Below are 12,803 nucleotides of genomic sequence, written 5' to 3'. Positions count from 1 at the left end.
GGTGGGCTCGGAATTCTGAGCCTTTTCCTCGCACCCCCAGTTGCGGGAGAATGTGAAGGAGGAGATGTTGACAGGTCGCGTTCCGCTTGACTTGACAATTTTGTCACCAGCAGTTCTTTGAACCCCAGCAGACTTGTGTCTGCCGGAAAGAGAGATCCAAGGTAGGTTTTAAATCTAGGATCGAGCACGGTGGCCAAAATGTAGTGCTCTGATTTCAACAGATTGCCCACCCGTGAATCCTTGTTAAGCGAATTAAGGGCTCCATCCACAAGTCCCACATGCCTAGCGGAATCGCTCTGTGTTAGCTCCTCCGTCAATGTCTCCAGCTTCTTCTGCAAAAGCCTGATGAGGGGAATGACCTGACTCAGGCTGGCAGTGTCTGAACTGACTTCACGTGTGGCAAGTTCAAAAGGTTGCAGAACCTTGCACAACGTTGAAATCATTCTCCACTGCGCTTGAGACAGGTGCATTCCACCTCCTATATCGTGCTCAGTTGTATAGGCTTGAATGGCCTTTTGCTGCTCCTCCAACCTCTGAAGCATATAGAGGGTTGAATTCCACCTCGTTACCACTTCTTGCTTCAGATGATGGCAGGGCAGGTTCAGGCGTTTTTGGTGGTGCTCCAGTCTTCTGTACGTGGTGCCTGTACGCCGAAAGTGTCCCGCAATTCTTCTGGCCACCGACAGCATCTCTTGCACGCCCCTCTCGTTTTTTAAATAATTCTGCACCACCAAATTCAAGGTATGTGCAAAACATGGGACGTGCTGGAATTTGCCCAGATTTAATGCACACACAATATTACTGACGTTGTCCGATGCCACAAATCCACAGGAGAGTCCAATTGGGGTAAGCCATTCTGCGATGATCTTCCTCAGTTGCCGTAAGAGGTTTTTAGCTGTGTGCGTATTCTGGAAAGCGGTGATACAAAGCGTAGCCTGCCTAGGAAAGAGTTGGCGTTTGCGAGATGCTGCTACTGGTGCCGCCGCTGCTGTTCTTGCGGCGGGAGTCCATACATCTACCCAGTGGGCTGTCACAGTCATATAGTCCTGAGCCTGCCCTGCTCCACTTGTCCACATGTCCGTGGTTAAGTGGACATTGGGTACAACTGCATTTTTTAGGACACTGGTGAGTCTTTTTCTGAGGTCTGTGTACATTTTCGGTATCGCCTGCCTAGAGAAATGGAACCTAGATGGTATTTGGTACCGGGGACACAGTACCTCCAACAAGTCTCTAGTTGCCTCTGCAGTAATGATGGATACCGGAACCACGTTTCTCACCGCCCAGGATGCCAAGGCCTCAGTTATCCGCTTTGCAGCAGGATGACTGCTGTGATATTTCATCTTCCTCGCAAAGGACTGTTGGACAGTCAATTGCTTGGTGGAAGTAGTAAAAGTGGTCTTACGAGTACGACTTCCCCTCTGGGATGACCATCGACTCCCAGCAACAACAACAGCAGCGCCAGCAGCAGTAGGCGTTACACGCAAGGATGCATCGGAGGAATCCCAGGCAGGAGAGGACTCGTCATAATTGCCAGTGACATGGCCTGCAGGACTATTGGCATTCCTGGGGAAGGAGGAAATTGACACTGAGGGAGTTGGTGGGGTGGTTTGCGTGAGCTTGGTTACAAGAGGAAGGGATTTACTGGTCAGTGGACTGCTTCCGCTGTCGCCCAAAGTTTTTGAACTTGTCACTGACTTATGATGAATGCGCTGCAGGTGACGTATAAGGGAGGATGTTCCGAGGTGGTTAACGTCCTTACCCCTACTTATTACAGCTTGACAAAGGCAACACACGGCTTGACAAAAGTTGTCCGCATTTCTGTTGAAATACTTCCACACCGAAGAGCTGATTTTTTTGGTATTTTCACCAGGCATGTCAATGGCCCTATTCCTCCCACGGACAACAGGTGTCTCCCCGGGTGCCTGACTTAAACAAACCACCTCACCATCAGAATCCTCCTGGTCAATTTCCTCCCCAGCGCCAGCAACACCCATATCCTCCTCATCCTGGTGTACTTCAACACTGACATCTTCAATCTGACTATCAGGAACTGGACTGCGGGTGCTCCTTCCAGCACTTGCAGGGGTCGTGCAAATGGTGGAAGGCGCATGCTCTTCATGTCCAGTGTTGGGAAGGTCAGGTATCGCAAACGACACAATTGGACTCTCCTTGTGGATTTGTGATTTCGAAGAACGCACAGTTCTTTGCTGTGCTTTTGCCAGCTTGAGTCTTTTCATTTTTCTAGCGAGAGGCTGAGTGCTTCCATCCTTATGTGAAGCTGAACCACTAGCCATGGACATAGGCCAGGGCCTCAGCCGTTCCTTGCCACTCCGTGTGGTAAATGGCATATTGGCAAGTTTACGCTTCTCCTCCGACAATTTTATTTTAGATTTTTGAGTCCTTTTTTTACTGATATTTGGTGTTATGGATTTTACATGCTCTGTACTATGACATTGGGCATCGGCCTTGGCAGACGACGTTGCTGGCATTTCATCGTCTCGGCCATGACTAGTGGCAGCAGCTTCAGCACGAGGTGGAAGTGGATCTTGATCTTTCCCTATTTTTGGAACCTCAACATTTTTGTTCTCCATATTTTAATAGGCACAACTAAAAGGCACCTCAGGTAAACAATGGAGATGGATGGATACTAGTATACTTATGGATGGACGAGCGACTGCCGACACAGAGGTAGCTACAGCCGTGGACTACCGTACTGCGTCTGCTGCTAATATAGACTGGATGATAATGATATAAAAAATATATATATATATATATATATATCACTACTGCAGCCGGACCGGTATATATTATATAATGACGGACCTGCTGGACACTGTCAGCTCAGCACTGCAGACTCCTAAAGTAAGCTACTAGTATCAAGAAGATAGAAAAAAAAAAACACCACGGGTAGGTGGTATACAATTATGGATGGACGAGCGACTGCCGACACAGAGGTAGCTATAGCCGTGGACTACCGTACTGCGTCTGCTGCTAATATAGACTAGATGATAATGAGATATAAAATATATATATATCACTACTGCAGCCGGACAGGTATATATTATATAATGACGGACCTGCTGGACACTGTCAGCTCAGCACTGCAGACTCCTAAAATAAGCTACTAGTAGTATCAAGAAGATAGAAAAAAAAAACACCACAGGTAGGTGGTATACAATTATGGATGGACGAGCGACTGCCGACACAGAGGTAGCTACAGCCGTGGACTACCGTACTGCATCTGCTGCTAATATAGACTGGATGATAATGAGATATAAAATATATATATATCACTACTGCAGCCGGACAGGTATATATTATATAATGACGGACCTGCTGGACACTGTCAGCTCAGCACTGCAGACTCCTAAAGTAAGCTACTAGTAGCATCAAGAAGATAGAAAAAAAAAAAACACCACAGGTAGGTGGTATACAATTATGGATGGACGAGCGACTGCCGACACAGAGGTAGCTACAGCCGTGGACTACCGTACTGCGTCTGCTGCTAATATAGACTGGATGATAATGAGATATAAAATATATATATATCACTACTGCAGCCGGACAGGTATATATTATATAATGACGGACCTGCTGGACACTGTCAGCTCAGCACTGCAGACTCCTAAAGTAAGCTACTAGTATCAAGAAGATAGAAAAAAAAAAACACCATGGGTAGGTGGTATACAATTATGGATGGACGAGCGACTGCCGACACAGAGGTAGCTACAGCCGTGGACTACCGTACTGCGTCTGCTGCTAATATAGACTGGATGATAATGAGATATAAAATATATATATATCACTACTGCAGCCGGACAGGTATATATTATATAATGACGGACCTGCTGGACACTGTCAGCTCAGCACTGCAGACTCCTAAAGTAAGCTACTAGTATCAAGAAGATAGAAAAAAAAACCACCACGGGTAGGTGGTATACAATTATGGATGGACGAGCGACTGCCGACACAGAGGTAGCTACAGCCGTGGACTACCGTACTGCGTCTGCTGCTAATATAGACTGGATGATAATGAGATATAAAATATATATATAACACTACTGCAGCCGGACAGGTATATATTATATAATGACGGACCTGCTGGACACTGTCAGCTCAGCACTGCAGACTCCTAAAGTAAGCTACTAGTATCAAGAAGATAGAAAAAAAAAAAAACACCACGGGTAGGTGGTATACAATTATGGATGGACGAGCGACTGCCGACACAGAGGTAGCTACAGCCGTGGACTACCGTACTGCGTCTGCTGCTAATATAGACTGGATGATAATGATATAAAAAATATATATATATCACTACTGCAGCCGGACAGGTATATATTATATAATGACGGACCTGCTGGACACTGTCAGCTCAGCACTGCAGACTCCTAAAGTAAGCTACTAGTATCAAGAAGATAGAAAAAAAAAAAACACCACGGGTAGGTGGTATACAATTATGGATGGACGAGCGACTGCCGACACAGAGGTAGCTACAGCCGTGGACTACCGTACTGCGTCTGCTGCAGTGCTAATATAGACTGGATGATAATGATATAAAAAATATATACAGGTTGAGTATCCCATATCCAAATATTCCGAAATACGGAATATTCCGAAATACGGACTTTTTTGAGTGAGAGTGACATAGTGAACTCTTTGTTTTCTGTGGCTCAATGTACTCAAACTTTGTTTAAAACACAAAGTTATTAAAAATATTGTATTAAATGACCATCAGGCTGTGTGTATAAGGTGTATATGAAACATAAATGAATTGTGTGAATGTACACACACTTTGTTTAATGCACAAAGTTATAAAAAATATTGGCTAAAATGACCTTCAGGCTGTGTATATAAGGTGTATATGTAACATAAATGCATTCTGTGCTTAGACTAGGGTCCCATCGCCATGATATCTCATTATGGTATGCAATTATTCCAAAATACGGAAAAATCCGATATCCAAAATACCTCTGGTCCCAAGCGTTTTGGATAAGGGATACTCAACCTGTATATATAACTACTGCAGCCGGACAGGTATATATTATATAATGACGGACCTGCTGGACACTGTCAGCAGAATGCGTTTATAGAATAAAAACACCACACGACGAGTGTTTAACTTTTTCAGGCAGACAATCACAATATACTGGTGGTCAGTGGTCACTGGTCAGTCACACTGGCAGTGGCACTCTGGCAGCAAAAGTGTGCACTGTTAAAATATGTACTCCTGCTATAACTGCTCCCCAGTTTCCCCCACAATTAAGCTGTGTGAGCAGTGAGCACTCAGCACAGTCAGATATACAGTATTACATAGATGATGCAGCACACTGAGGGCACACTGAGGCTGAGCACAGATATGGTATGTGACTGTGTCACACTGTGTATCGTTTTTTTTCAGGCAGAGAACGGATTAATTAAACTGGTGGTCACTGGTCACACTATCAGCAAGTAGTACTCCTAATATGCTCCCCAAAATTAGTAAATCAAGTGTCTCTACTACTCTCTAGTCTACTCTAAACGGAGAGGACGCCAGCCACGTCCTCTCCCTATCAATCTCAATGCACGTGTGAAAATGGCGGCGACGCGCGGCTCCTTATATAGAATCCGAGTCTCGCGATAGAATCCGAGCCTCGCGAGAATCCGACAGCGGGATGATGACGTTCGGGCGCGCTCGGGTTAACCGAGCAAGACGGGAAGATCCGAGTCTGCCTCGGACCCGTGTAAAAAGCGTGAAGTTCGGGGGGGGGCGGTTTCCGAGAAACCGAACCCGCTCATCACTACTAAAAACAATATTCATTTTTTTACACAATGGCTATCAGCCTCCCATCCGCAGCCCATGGATGGGGGGGACAGCCTCGGGCTTCACCCCTGGCCCTTGGGTGGCTGGAGGGGGGGGACCCCTTGATTGAAGGGGTTCCCACTCCTCCTGGGTACCCCGGCCAGGGGTGACTAGTTGGGTATTTAATGCCACGGCCGCAGGGCGCTGTATAAAAGTGACCCCCGGCTGTGGCATTATCTGTCCAGCTAGTGGAGCCCGGTGCTGGTTTCAAAAATACGGGGGACCCCTACGCTTTTTGTCCCCCGTATTTTTGGAACCAGGACCAGGCGCAGAGCCCGGTGCTGGTTGTTTAAATATGGGGGAACCCCTGTCAATTTTTTTCCCATATTTTTGCAACCAGGACCGGCTCAAAGAGCCCGAGGCTGGTTTTGCTTAGGAGGGGGGACCCCACACACTGATAAACATGCACGGATCTCATGGATCCCTGCATGCCTATCCAAACACGGGATAAAAAAGCAGGTCTGTTTTTTTTTAGCACTTTTTTACGAATTGTATTTCTGCTCGGCAGTGTTTGGCTATTGTCGGCAGTGTTTGTGATTTGCACTTTTTAGTAAATTTCCGATTTCTACCAAATTGCAGGCGTATTTGACCGATGGTGTATTGATTCGTGATTTTTTCCTAGGACTTCCAAAATATTACGAATGCCCTCATCACTGCCGTGATTTTTGCTTAGTAAATTACCGAGATGACACTTTGAAGAAAAAACGGCATCTCGGTCAAAATCGGGACCTTAGTAAATATACCCCACTGTTGTTCTAACCGAGCTGCCAGAACTACCAATGAAAAACATTAAAAAAGCTTGATGAGAAATAAAGGGTAGAGAGATAATTTACCAACCAATCAGATTTAAATTGCTATGTTATAGACTAGAGATGAGTGGGTTCGGTTCCCTGAGAGCTGAATCCCCCCCCCCAACCCCCACCCCCCGATCTTCACACTACAAGCCCGGATCAGAGTCCCTCTCGGGACTTCCCGCCAGACTCGGAAACCAGAACGAGGCAAAACGTCATCATCCCACTGTCAGATTGTCGCGGGTCTTGGATTCCATATAAACAGCCGTGCGTCGCCGCCATTTTCACTCCAGACTTGGAGAGTGAGAGATACAGACCTCTGTCTCTCTCTGTGAGTGGTGGCGTCTGGTGGGGTTAGTGTGTGCTCTGTAGGGGTGCTGCTGCAGTCACTGTGGTGTACCTGTGCTGTGTTAGGGGTGCTGTCCTGGCTGTCACTGGTGTTTCATGTGCTGCTACGGCTGGGTGCTGCAGCCGTACATGGGTGTTGCTGTCACTGTGTTGTACAGTGTGCAGGGACACTGTCCTCCTCCTGTATGCTGTAAAATATAGGGGTGCTGCTGGCCCTGTGTATTGTAAAACTTCAGGGGTGCAGTTGATAAAAATTAAAAGCACACTGCTCCTGTATGCTGTAAAATGTAGGGGTGCTGCTGTTAAAACAACATTACAATGCTGTAAAAATTCAGGGGTGCAGTAAAATCAATGTATACTGGCCCTGTCTTGTATGCTGTAAAAATTCAGGGGTGCAGTGAAAATAAATATACACTGGCCCTGTTTTGTATGCTGTAAAAATTCTGGGGTGCAGTGAAAATCAATGTCCACTGACCCCGTCTTTTATGCTGTAATAATTTTAGGGTGCAGTGAAAATCAATGTACACTGGCCCTGTCTTGTATGCTGTAAAAATGCAGGGGTGTAGTGAAAATAAATGTACACTGGCCCTGTATGCTGTAAAAATTCAGGGGTGCAGTGAAAATAAATGTACACTGGCCTTGTCTTGTAGGCTGTAAAATTACTGGGGAGTTGTGAAATTACAGGGGTGCTGGCACTGTCCACGGTTGCGATGTCTAGGCCTGACCTTCACAACACTGTATGGGAAGAGGAGGCTCCTACCACCATTTGCATGCCCGCTGCAAGTGCTGGGAGGAGTAGTGCCAGTCCAGTTGCTGATATTGAGATTAAGGATGTCACTGTAGAAGTACACCAGGATGAGGAGGATAAAGGTGTAGCTGGCGCTGAGGAGGAAGTTAACGATGAGGATTCTGATGGTGATGTGGTTTGTTTGAATAAGGCACCAGTGGAGACAGTTGTTAGCCATGGGATGAAAAAGACCATTGTCATGCCTGGGCAAAATACCAAAAAAGCCACCTCTTTGGTGTGGAATTATTTCTCCACAAATCCAGACAACAGGTGTCAAGCCATCATAAGTCATAAGTCATTGTCAAGTTCAGAAACTTTGGATAATAGCGTAAGCAGTCCACTGACATCTATGGGCAGAGGCGTAGCTAGGGTTTTCGGAGCCCAGGGCAAGATCAATAATAGCGCCCCCCCTCCCCTCCCCCCCCCCCCCAAAAAAAAAAAAAAAAAAAACATTTTTAATAAAAATAATAAATAAATAAAATGATAATAATAAAAAAAAAATACAAAAGGAAAGTATGTGCAGACGCCACCAGTGTCACTGTATATAAAGATGTCAGGGTGTGTATGTATAGATGTAGGTGCAGTGGTCGAAGTTGAATTTTTGAAGGCGGAATGAAAGAGTGCAGATAGGAAAAGGGGCGCGATCACTCAAAAGGGGCGTGTCCTTCAGTGTAGTAGGACCCCTTATACTATCTGGTACTGGTGCCCCTTTCACATTATAGCACACGGTATGAGCCGAAATTCACATTACCCCACACGGTATGAGCCGAAATTCACATTATAGCACACAGTATGAGCCGAAATTCACATTACCCCACATGGTATGAGCCAAAATTCACATTATAGCACACGGTATGAGCCGAAATTCACATTATAGCACACGTATGAGCCGAAATTCACATTATAGCACACGGTATGAGCCAAAATTCACATTTCTCCACATGGTATGAGCCAAAATTCACATTACCCCACACGGTATGAGCCGAAATTCACATTACAGCACATGGTATGAGCCAAAATTCACATTACCCCACACGGTATGAGCCGAAATTCACATTATAGCACACGTATGAGCCAAAATTCACATTACCCCACACGGTATGAGCCGAAATTCACATTATAGCACACGGTATGAGCCAAAATTCACGTTACAGCACATGATATGAGCCGAAATTCACATTATAGCACACGGTATGAGCCAAAATTCACTTTACAGCACATGATATGAGCCAAAATTCACATTATAGAGTGAGGGGATCCTACCCCCAGAATTAACAAGACCTGTGGGGCACTATGGTGAGGGGAGCCCACCCCCTTAATAGACTAATTGCAGAGTTTAGCAGCGGTAGGGCTGCAGCGGTTTCTCACCCCAAGCTGCGGCGCTTCTGCCACCTCTGACACTCCACATCTTCGGCACCACCCGGGATGCAGAGCACCGCACCGGGTATGCACCCTTTTCAGTGTGGTCTGCTGCGCTCCGAAGGGGTTCTTCTTTCCTGCTGCAGGATCCCGATGTGCGCCGTCCTCCCTGCTGTTACTGCCACGGTAAGCATTAGTATCGTTTACCGCAGAGGCCATTTACTGAGGCATATGTGTTAAACCTCGGGAACTGAGATGCCCTTCTCACCATACAGCTGTGTGGCCGAGCCGGGCGGGAGGACAGCCAGCAGCAGCAGCAGCATGCCGGATATCAGCAGCAGAGGGTGCGGGCTGTACATACTTGAGGCAGCTGGATATTCAACAGTGCTGAAAGCCTCCGGAGCCCGCACCCCCGGAGCTGCAGTACACTGGCAGAGGACACCCATCCCCCGAACCCTGCGTAGCTCAAAGCCGGAGATCGGCAGCATGTTGAATGCGGAAGCAGAAGCTGCTTATTGCCGGTCAACATGCTGCTGATCTCCGGCTTTGGGCTCTGCACCGCTCCGCACGTGCCTTACAGCCCCCATCCTCGGCTGCTGATATCCAGCATGCTGCCCCTGCTGCTGACTTTCCACCTGCCCGGCTCGCTCACCCAGCTGGATGGTGAGTGAGAAGGGCATCTCCATGCCCGTGGTTTAATACATATCCCTCTTCGGTAAATGGTCATTAGTACATCCCGCCCACACACACAGACTGCCCCTCCCCCTTACTTACACACACACACACACACTGTAGATTACACACACACAGACTGGCCACCCCCAAACCCCACACACACCCACTCAGACTACACACACATTCTCATACTTTCCCCTCCCCCACACACACTGGACTGCAAAAATTTACACACACTCACACTGTCCCACACACACACAATTAACACACACGCACACTGTCCCACACACCAGTGGCGTGCAGTGAGGTCAGTGGCATGCGGTGAGGCACTACAGCCATAATGTCTGACGAATCCTGCCGATGGCCCCTACCGCCACCGAGCCAATGCCCGCTACTGCCTCTGAGCCAATGCCCGCTGCCACCACCAATGGCTTACAAACTTAACACACATGCACACTGTCCCACCCACCAGTGGCGTGCGGTGAGGTCAGTGGCGTGCGGTGAGGCACTACAGCCATAATGTCTGCCGATGACCCCTACCGCCACCGAGCCAATGCCCGCTACTGCCTCTGAGCCGATGCCCGCTGCCTCCACCAATGGCTTACAAACTCGCCCACCATCAACTGACCCAGCCCTCCGCCACTAATTTGCATCTCAGTCCATTGCCGCCAATGCCCGCTGCCTGCCTGCTCATCATACTTGTGATATATGGTACATTTTTATAGAAAAAAATAATAATTAGTGTTTGGGACTGGGAAGGGAGTGGGAGGAGGACATGAATGTAATTTTGTTGTCCAGGGCTTCCATTAACTTAATGGAGAAGGGTCTGAATGGGTTAAAAATAAAATAAAATAAAAATGCGTGAGGTCCCCCCTCCTAAGTATAACCAGCCTCGGGCTCTTTGAGCCGGTCCTGGTTGTTTAAATACTGGGAAAAAATTGGACAGGGGTTCCCCGTATTTAGACAACCAGCATCGGGCTCTTAGTCCGGTCCTGGTTCCAAAAATACAGGGGACAAAAGATGTAGGGGTCCCCCGTATTTTTAAAACCAGCACCGGGCTCCACTAGCCAGGGACATAATGCCACAGCCGGGGAACACATTTATGTAAGTCCCTGCGGCCGTGGCATTACCCCCCCCCCCACTAGTCACCACTGGCCGGGGTTCCCTGGAGGAGTGGGGACCCCTTAAATCAAGGGTTCACCCCCCCTCCAGGCACCCAAGGGCCAAGGGTGAAGCCCGAGGCTGTCCCCCCCATCCGTGGGCGGTGGATGGGAGGCTGATAGCCATGTGTGTAAAAAAAAGAATATTGTTTTTTGTTGTGGAACTACAAGGCACAGCAAGCCTCCCCCGCTTGCTGGTACTTGGAGAACCTCAAGTACCAGCATGCGGGGAAATAACGGGCCCGCTGGTACCTGTAGTTCTACAACAGAAAAATACCCAAATAAAAACACAACACACACCGTGACAGTAAAAATTTATTAAAACACACTGACACACTCACACATACTTACCTACATTCCACACCGGTCACGTCCACTTGTCCAGTAGAATCCAATAGGGGCACCTGTAAAAATGAGAGACAGATTACTTACCTACATCCCACGCCGGTCACGTCCACTTGTCCAGTAGAATCCAATAGGGGCACCTGTAAAATAAGAATTTACTTACCGATAATTTTATTTCTCATAGTCCGTAGTGGATGCTGGGGACTCCGAAAGGACCATGGGGAATAGCGGCTCCGCAGGAGACTGGGCACAAAAGTAAAAAGCTTTAGGACTACCTGGTGTGCACTGGCTCCTCCCCCTATGACCCTCCTCCAAGCCTCAGTTAGGATACTGTGCCCGGACGAGCGTACACAATAAGGAAGGATTTTGAATCCCGGGTAAGACTCATACCAGCCACACCAATCACACCGTACAACTTGTGATCTGAACCCAGTTAACAGCATGATAACAGAAGGAGCCTCTGAAAAGATGGCTCACAACAACAATAACCCGATTTTTGTAACAATAACTATGTACAAGTAATGCAGACAATCCGCACTTGGGATGGGCGCCCAGCATCCACTACGGACTATGAGAAATAGAATTATCGGTAAGTAAATTCTTATTTTCTCTAACGTCCTAGTGGATGCTGGGGACTCCGAAAGGACCATGGGGATTATACCAAAGCTCCCAAACGGGCGGGAGAGTGCGGATGACTCTGCAGCACCGAATGAGAGAACTCCAGGTCCTCCTCAGCCAGGGTATCAAATTTGTAGAATTTAGCAAACGTGTTTGCCCCTGACCAAGTAGCTGCTCGGCAAAGTTGTAAAGCCGAGACCCCTCGGGCAGCCGCCCAAGATGAGCCCACTTTCCGTGTGGAATGGGCTTTTACAGATTTTGGCTGTGGCAGGCCTGCCACAGAATGTGCAAGCTGAATTGTACTACAAATCCAACGAGCAATCGTCTGCTTAGAAGCAGGAGCACCCAGCTTGTTGGGTGCATACAGGATAAACAGCGAGTCAGATTTTCTGACTCCAGCCGTCCTGGAAACATATATTTTCAAGTCCCTAGTAGCCGCAGGCACCACAATAGGCTGGTTTAAGTGAAATGCTGAAACCACCTTAGGGAGAAATTGAGGACGAGTCCTCAATTCTGCCCTGTCCGTATGAAAAATTAGGTAAGGGCTTTTATAGGATAAAGCCGCCAATTCTGAGACACGCCTGGCTGAAGCCAGGGCTAACAGCATTACCACTTTCCATGTGAGATATTTTAAGTCCACAGTGGTGAGTGGTTCAAACCAATGTGATTTTAGGAAACCCAAAACTACATTGAGATCCCAAGGTGGATCACACTGGAGGCACAAAAGGAGGCTGTATATGCAGTACTCCCTTGACAAACGTCTGAACTTCAGGAACAGAAGCCAGTTCTCTTTGGAAGAATATTGACAGGGCCGAAATTTGAACCTTAATGGACCCTAATTTGAGGCCCATAGACAGTCCTGTTTGCAGGAAATGCAGGAA

The sequence above is a fragment of the Pseudophryne corroboree genome, chromosome 3 (genome assembly GCF_028390025.1).
Source record: "Pseudophryne corroboree isolate aPseCor3 chromosome 3, aPseCor3.hap2, whole genome shotgun sequence".
Lineage (NCBI taxonomy): Eukaryota > Metazoa > Chordata > Amphibia > Anura > Myobatrachidae > Pseudophryne > Pseudophryne corroboree.
The sequence above is the reverse complement of the archived record's forward strand: the minus strand, read 5'-3'. Positions refer to the sequence as shown.